Source organism: Carcharhinus amblyrhynchos, chromosome 11 (genome assembly GCF_965287045.1).
Source record: "Carcharhinus amblyrhynchos chromosome 11, sCarAmb.v2.hapA, whole genome shotgun sequence".
Taxonomy (NCBI): Eukaryota; Metazoa; Chordata; class Chondrichthyes; order Carcharhiniformes; family Carcharhinidae; genus Carcharhinus; species Carcharhinus amblyrhynchos.
Window position 1 is genome coordinate 21,343,767 of NC_137334.1, and position 7,301 is coordinate 21,351,067.

Here is a 7,301-nt window from a genome sequence, read left to right on the forward strand (position 1 = left end):
GGTAGGGTGTGGGTGGGATTGTGTTTGGTGCAGACTCGATGGGCTGAAGGGCCTCTTTCTGCACTGTAGGGTTCTATGATTCTATAGAAGCTGCGTAGATAAAGTGTACATAGAGGATACGTGCATCAAGTATACAGGATATGTTTATACAGTACATGAAGATGATATTACGGCCTTGCTTTCAAAATGTGCATTTGCTGTAAATACAGAAAAATGCTTTAACCAGGCAGCACTCAGGCAGCCGCAGCTGAGATAGAAACAACTTAAACCTTTCAGCTGAGTGAATGGCTTCTCTTGCCACAGATGCTGCTTGACTTATCGAGTGTTTCCAGCGCTTTCTGTTTTTATCTCAGAGTCCCAATGTTCTGTTTTTTTCTGCATATTTGCTCATCTGTCCTGGGTGTGTGCCGGGAAGGCTGGTAAACATCCAATGGATAAAGTTTTCAAATGCTAGTGGCCAACTTTGCGGTGTTTGGCTGAATGGTGGAATTTAAGAAAAGTGGCTGACTGGCACTGATTTTAACCACCGGCATTTTATTCTGTGAAACTGTCAGTGGCACAGTTGGCCTCACAGCGCCAGGGACCCAGGTTCGATTCCTGGCTTGGGGTCACTGTGAGGGGTCTGCACATTTTCCCCATGTCTGCATGGGTTCCTTCGGATGCTCCACAGTTAGAAAGATGTGCTGGTTAGGTGCATTGGCCATGCTAAATTCTCCCTCAGTGTAACCAAACAAACACAGAGTGTAGCGACTAGGGGATTTTCACAGTAACTTCATTGCAGTGTTAAGGTAAGCCTGCTTGTGACACTAATGAATAAGCACTCTTGCCATGGGCTTGTATGTGGCAGCCTTGGGAAACATTCTCACCACTCTCTATCCTCAGGGAATACAGGCGCTCGGATGAACAATGGTGAGTTGCATTCCAACTAAGAAAGTGAATGGATTTTTGGTGTCTCTGGGCACAACCATGTCCCTTGGTGGCTTCTTAGGTCTTTCGCTGTCCTCTCTCTTCAAGAACATGAGGATGTTCTCTGCTGTCACTAATTCAGTCCTTGCACATTTCTGCTAGCTATTTAACCCTGGATTTTCATTCCAGCCAAGTACAGATTGCAAAATTAAAAATGCAGCATTCATAGAATCTCTGCAGTGCTATTCAGCTCATCGAGTCAGCACTGACCACAATCCAACCCAGTCCCCACCCCCTTAATCCCATATATTCATCCTAGCTGGTTCCCCCCAGATACTATGGGGCAATTCAGCATGGCCAATCAACCTAACCTGTACGTCTTTCGAGTGTGGGAGGAAACCGGAGCATCCAAAGGAAACCCACGCAGACATGGGGAGAATGTGCAGACTCCATACAGACAGTGACCCAAGGCCAGAATTGAACCCAGGTCCCTGGCGCTGTGAGGCAGCAGTGCTAACCACTGTGCCACCGTGCTGCCCACACTGTGTTGTACCTATAACCTTAATGGTAAATTTTCTAATTGGATGTGAGTGTGGACGCTTTTAGTTTGTTGTTTTGGGAAGTGCTTCCCGTGAGTTACCTGTCACTGATTAACCTTTTTGGTGAATAAATCCAGTTTGTAACTGTACGAATGATCGTGGCAAAATGAGAAGATTCCCAATGAAACAGATAAGTCATGAACTCCCAAACCTACACAGTTCACTCTCCCTCCACTTACAAACCGCTGCTAAACCCCATGGCTGCTTCCAGGATTTCTTTATTCACGGGGTGGCACGATTAGCATTGCTGCCTCACAGCGCCAGGGTCCCGGGTTCAATTCTGGCCTCCGGTGACTGTGTGGAATCTGCACATTCTCCCCGTGTCTGCGTGAGCTCCCTCCGGGTGCTCCAGTTTCCTCCAATAACTCAAAGATGTGCGAGTTAGGTTCATTGGCCAAGCTACATTGATCCTTCATGTCAGGGGGATTAGGAGGGTTATGGGGATAGGACCTGGGTGGGATTGTGGTTGGTGCCGGCTCAATGGGCCAAATGGCCTCCTCCTGCACTATTGATTATACGGTGGAATTTTGTCTGCCCAAGGTTCGTGCAATCTCACCCGAGGCCAGCGGGAAATGCCGTTCTCCGAGCCTCCCCCCAACCCCCCAAAAACAGGGCGGGTGTGCCGGTAACATTCCGGCCTATGACTCTGTCAGGGTCATTTAATTTTTTTCTAAAGAACATCTCACTTCTCTTTTGGGACTAATTGTTCCCGGGATCTATTCCTGCTCCACAGAACACTATTGTAACATAATGTCCACAGAGTGGCAATCTACATCAAATTGCCAGTCCTGACAGATTTACTGTTGCTGGAGCAGCACAGTTCCTGTTTGTTTTATAGAGATTTGCACCCCCTGCTCCCCCTCCTCCCAGTACTGTTGCCTGTATGGTGATATCAGGTGGTCAAGGTTCACAACAAACTGTACACATTGTCCAGATTGTATTTTCAATCTCTCTATAATATCCCCGCTTTTGATTTGATTTATTATTGTCACTTCTATTAGTAAACAGTGAAAAGTGTTGTTTCTTGCGCACTTTACAGACAAAGCATATCGTACATAGAGAAGGAAGGGAGAGAGTGCAGAATGTAGTGTTACAGTCATAGCTAGGGTGTAGAGAAAGATCAATTTAATGCGAGGTAGGTCCATTCAAAAGTCTGATGGCCGCAGGGAAGAAGCTGTTCTTGAGTCGGTTGGTGTGTGACCTCAGACTTTTGTATCTTTTTCCTGAAGGAAGAAGATGGAAGAGAGAATGTCTGGGGTGCATGGGGTCCTTAATTATGCTGGCTGCTTTTCCCGAGACAGCGGGAAGTGTAGACAGAGTCAATGGATGGGAGGATGGATTAGGCTACATTCATGACTTTTTGTAGTTTCTTGCGCTCTTGGGCAGAGCAGGAGCCATACCAAGCTGTGATACAACTAGAAAGAATGCTTTCCATGGTGCATCTATAAAAGCTGATGAGAGTTGTAGTGGACATGCCAGATTTCCTTAGTCCTCTGAGAAAATAGAGGCCTTGGCGGGCTTTCTTAACTTTAGTATCGGCATGGGGGAGGTAGTCAGGACAGGTGATCTGGACACCTAAAAACCTGAAGCTCTCGACCCTTTCTACTTCATCCCTGTTGATATAGACAGGGGCATGTTCTCCTTTATTACCTTATTAGTTTCATTCCTACCTTAAACAATACATGCACAATTTATAGTACATGGTTCAAAGGATGTTTAGCTACAGCTACCCAGAGACATGGTTAGACCACAATAGGGTAACTGTGAACAGTTTTAGACACACCATCTTAGAAATATTAAGATAAAAGCAAAATACAACAGATGCTAGAATTTGAAATCAAAACATAAAATGCTGGAAAATCTTGGCAGGCCTGACAGCACCTGTGGAGAGGGAATAGATCCAATGGTTTGAGACTGGATGATCATAGTTGTCCCTATGTTCCAGTTAAAGTAAATTCCCTATGCTACAACAGTCACTGCATTTCAAAAGCACATCATTGCTGTAACATTATTTGGGGCATCCCAGGATGGCAAAAGGCATTTTGTTTTTATAAACACAGTTTCTTTCCCCATGAGGGTTGATCTTGTACCTGCAAGATTAGGCAGAAATTGGTGCTGTAAATCCACCTGTCTGGGTATAACCCCCTGCGATTTTCATTCCATTGACTTTAACCAACAGGTATCCACTTCACCAAGGTACCAACAAAACATTGAAAGTTAAAATTGCCCCTTCATTTTGTTTATTGGAAATAAAAGCCTACATTTTAGACCTCAACAAAAACCATGTGTATGCAGATACTTACCAGTTACAAACATCCATTACTATCGTTACAATTCTGTCACGCTTTTTTTTGATTTATTATTGTCACATGTATTAGTACACAGTGAAAAGTATTGTTTCTTGTGCAACATGCATCAAAGAATACCGTTCATAGAGAAGTAAAGGAGAGGGTGTGGAATGTAGTATTACAGTCACAGCTAGGGTGTAGAGAAAAATAAACTTAATGCGAGGTAGGTCCATTCAAAAGTCTGGCAGCAGCAGGAAGAAGCTGTTCTTGAGTTGGTTGGTATGTGACTCAGATTTTTGTATTTTTTTCCTGATGGAAGAAGGTGAAAGAGAGAATGTTCGAGGTGCGTGGGGTCCTTAATTATGCTGACTACTTTGCCAAGGCAGCGGGAAGTGTGGACAGAATCAATGGATGGGAGGCTGGTTTGCGTGATGGATTGGGCTTCGTTCACGAGCCTTTGTAGTTTCTTGCGGTCTTGGGCAGAGCAAGAACCATAACAAACTGTGATACAGTCAGAAAGAATGCTTACGTGTCAACATTTAACACTGAAGTTACTTTATGAACATTTAAAAATGTTTTCAATTCGGAAGGTCAAAGGGAGGACTAATCAATCGAAAGGAAAGCAATGTCAAAACCTACAGCACAGCAAGAGGCCATTTGTCCATTATGGCTGTGGGTCTTTGAACGAGCTATCCAGTTCGTCCTACTCCTAACTCTTACTAACCTTCATATTCAGTGAGATATCCAATCTCGCTTTGAGAGTTTCTACTGAATCTTCCTCCACCTTCTTTTCAGGTGCTGGTTCCATCTCATAACAGCTAACGGTTGAATAGTTACAGACTAATTTCACTCCTGTAAGGATTGTATGGTTCTAGTTGCACCGGTTATGTGTCTCTGTTCATCTCACTAGCCTGTTGATATCCTCCTCACTGTTTCCAAGCTTCATGTCATTTGCAATCTTTGAAATTATGCCCCAAATTCAAGTCAATGATATCTCAAAATGAGAAGTGGTTGCAATACTAACCCCTAGGGGACGCCACTGTATACCTCTCTTCAGCCTGAAAAAATAACTGTTCACCACCACACTTTGCTCTGCGTCTCTTTGCCAACTGTGTATCCATGGAGGCACTCCTCCTTTAACCCCGGGCACTTTCATCCTCTTAACCACTCCTTCATGTGGTGCATTTTAAATACCACTTGAAAGTCCAGATACTCATCAACCACTCCTATCCTCAGCAACCCGCTCTGTTATTTCAGAAAAGAAATCACGCAAAATACCCCTTTTTAAAAAAAAACTTCCCCATGAACCAAAATGCATGATGTTCAAAATACAAATTAAACCAAAATAAAATCTAAAAATGTATTCACCTATTTTCCTTTTGTGGAATGTGGGCATTACCGACAAGGCTGAATTGTCCTGGAACTGTGGCTATTTCAGAGGGCAGTTAACAGCGTTGCTGTGGGCCTGGAGTCACATGTAACATAAGAACATAAGAAATAGGAGCAGGAGTAGGCCATCTAGCCCTTCGAGCCTGCCCCGCCATTCAATAAGATCATGGCTGATCTGTCGTGGCTCAGTTCCACTTTCCCGCCCTCTCCCCATAACCCTTAATCCCCTCGCTTATCAAAAACCCATCAACCCGCGTCTTAAAAATATTTAGCGAGGCAGCCTCCACCACTTCAACGGGCAGAGAATTCCAGAGATTCACCACCCTTTGAGTGAAGAAGTTCCTCCTCAACTCCGTTCTAAACCGCACCCCCCTTTATCTTGAGGCTGTGCCCCCTAGTCCTACTGTCCTTTCTGAGCGGGAAGAGTCTCTCCACCTCTATCCTATCCATCCCATTCATCATCTTATACGTCTCAATGAGATCTCCCCTCATTCTTCTAAACTCTAACGAGTACAAGCCCAGTTTATTCAGCCTCTCCTCATAGCTCAACCCCCTCAACTCCGGTATCAGCCTAGTAAACCTCCTCTGCACTCCCTCCAAGGCCAAAATATCCTTGCGTAAGTGCGGCAACCAAAACTGCACACAGTACTCCAGCTGCGGCCTCACCAATGCCCTATACAGCTGCAGCAAGACCTCCCTACTTTTATATTCAATCCCCCTCGCGATGAAGGCCAGCATCCCATTCGCCTTCCTGACCACCTGCTGCACCTGCAGGCTGGGTTTTTGCGACTCATGCACAAGGACCCCGAGGTCCCTCTGCACCGTCGCCTGCAGCAGTTTTTCTCCACGTAAGTAATAATCCTTCCTACCATTATTCCTACCAAAGTGGACCACCTCACACTTGCCAACATTAAATTCCATTTGCCACTTCCTGGCCCATTCGCCCAGCCTATCTAGATCCTTCTGCAGACTCTCCACACCCTCCGCGCAATTTGCCGTTCCACCAATCTTGGTGTCATCAGCAAATTTCGACACCATACACTCGGTTCCCTCCTCCAGATCATGTAGGCCAGACCAGGTAAGGAAGCAGATCTCCTTCCCTAAAGAACATTAGTGAACCAGGTGGGTTTTTCCGACAATCGACAGTGGTTTCATGGTCACTAGTAGATCATTTTCGAGGCGACAAATTATTGAGATTAACTTTACGTTCTGGATCTTACTACTTTCAATTAAGTTCCACCAGCTGCTGTGGTGGCATTTTGAACCCAGGACATTAGCCAAAGAATTTCTAGCCTCGTGACAGTGTCACTGTCCCACCGTAACGTCAACCATTCATTTGTCTTATAGTATTTTCACCAAAGTGTACGAGGCACGTGCTTCTCTCAAAAGCCTGTCAGTTTGCAGGAAACTTCCTCCTAACAGCTGAGAATGTTTTCAATCAGATCTGTACGTTTTGGACATCAGCAGGCAACTTGAACATTCCAGAATGCAATTGACAATGAGCAGGACTTGACATGTAGAAAGCTATACACCCATATGATTTAGTGTTGACAGTGATAATACTCCCTGAATCAGAAGCTATAAGTGCAAGGGGAGGCAATGGCCTAGTGGTATTTTTGCTAGACTATTAATCCAGAAACTCAGCTACTGTTCTGGGGGCTGGGGTTCGAATCCTGCCACAGCAGGTGGTGGAATTTGGATTCAATTGTAAGAAAATTTGGAATTAAGAATCTACTGATGACCATGAAACCATTGTTGATTGTAGGGGGAAAAAACCCATCTGGTTCACTGATGTCCCTTAGGGAAGGAAATCTGCCACCTTCACGCAGGGATATTTGCCTTGCTACATGTGGCTCCAGAGCCTCAGCAATGTGTTTGACTCTCATCTGCTTTCCAAAGACAGGTAGCGATGGGCAATAAAAGCTGGCCCAGTCGTGTCCCACAAATGAATTAAAAAACACCTACTCCAAGACCTGAGCACAAAAAACCTACACTGCGTTCCCCCCCAGATCTAAACTCTCCCCCCTATTGTGGGGAGATTTTAAAAGGTAGCCAATCATGTCTTAAAGTTAGACAATTCAAAACTCACAAGGCAAATATCTCTGTGAAAAAAAGGCTT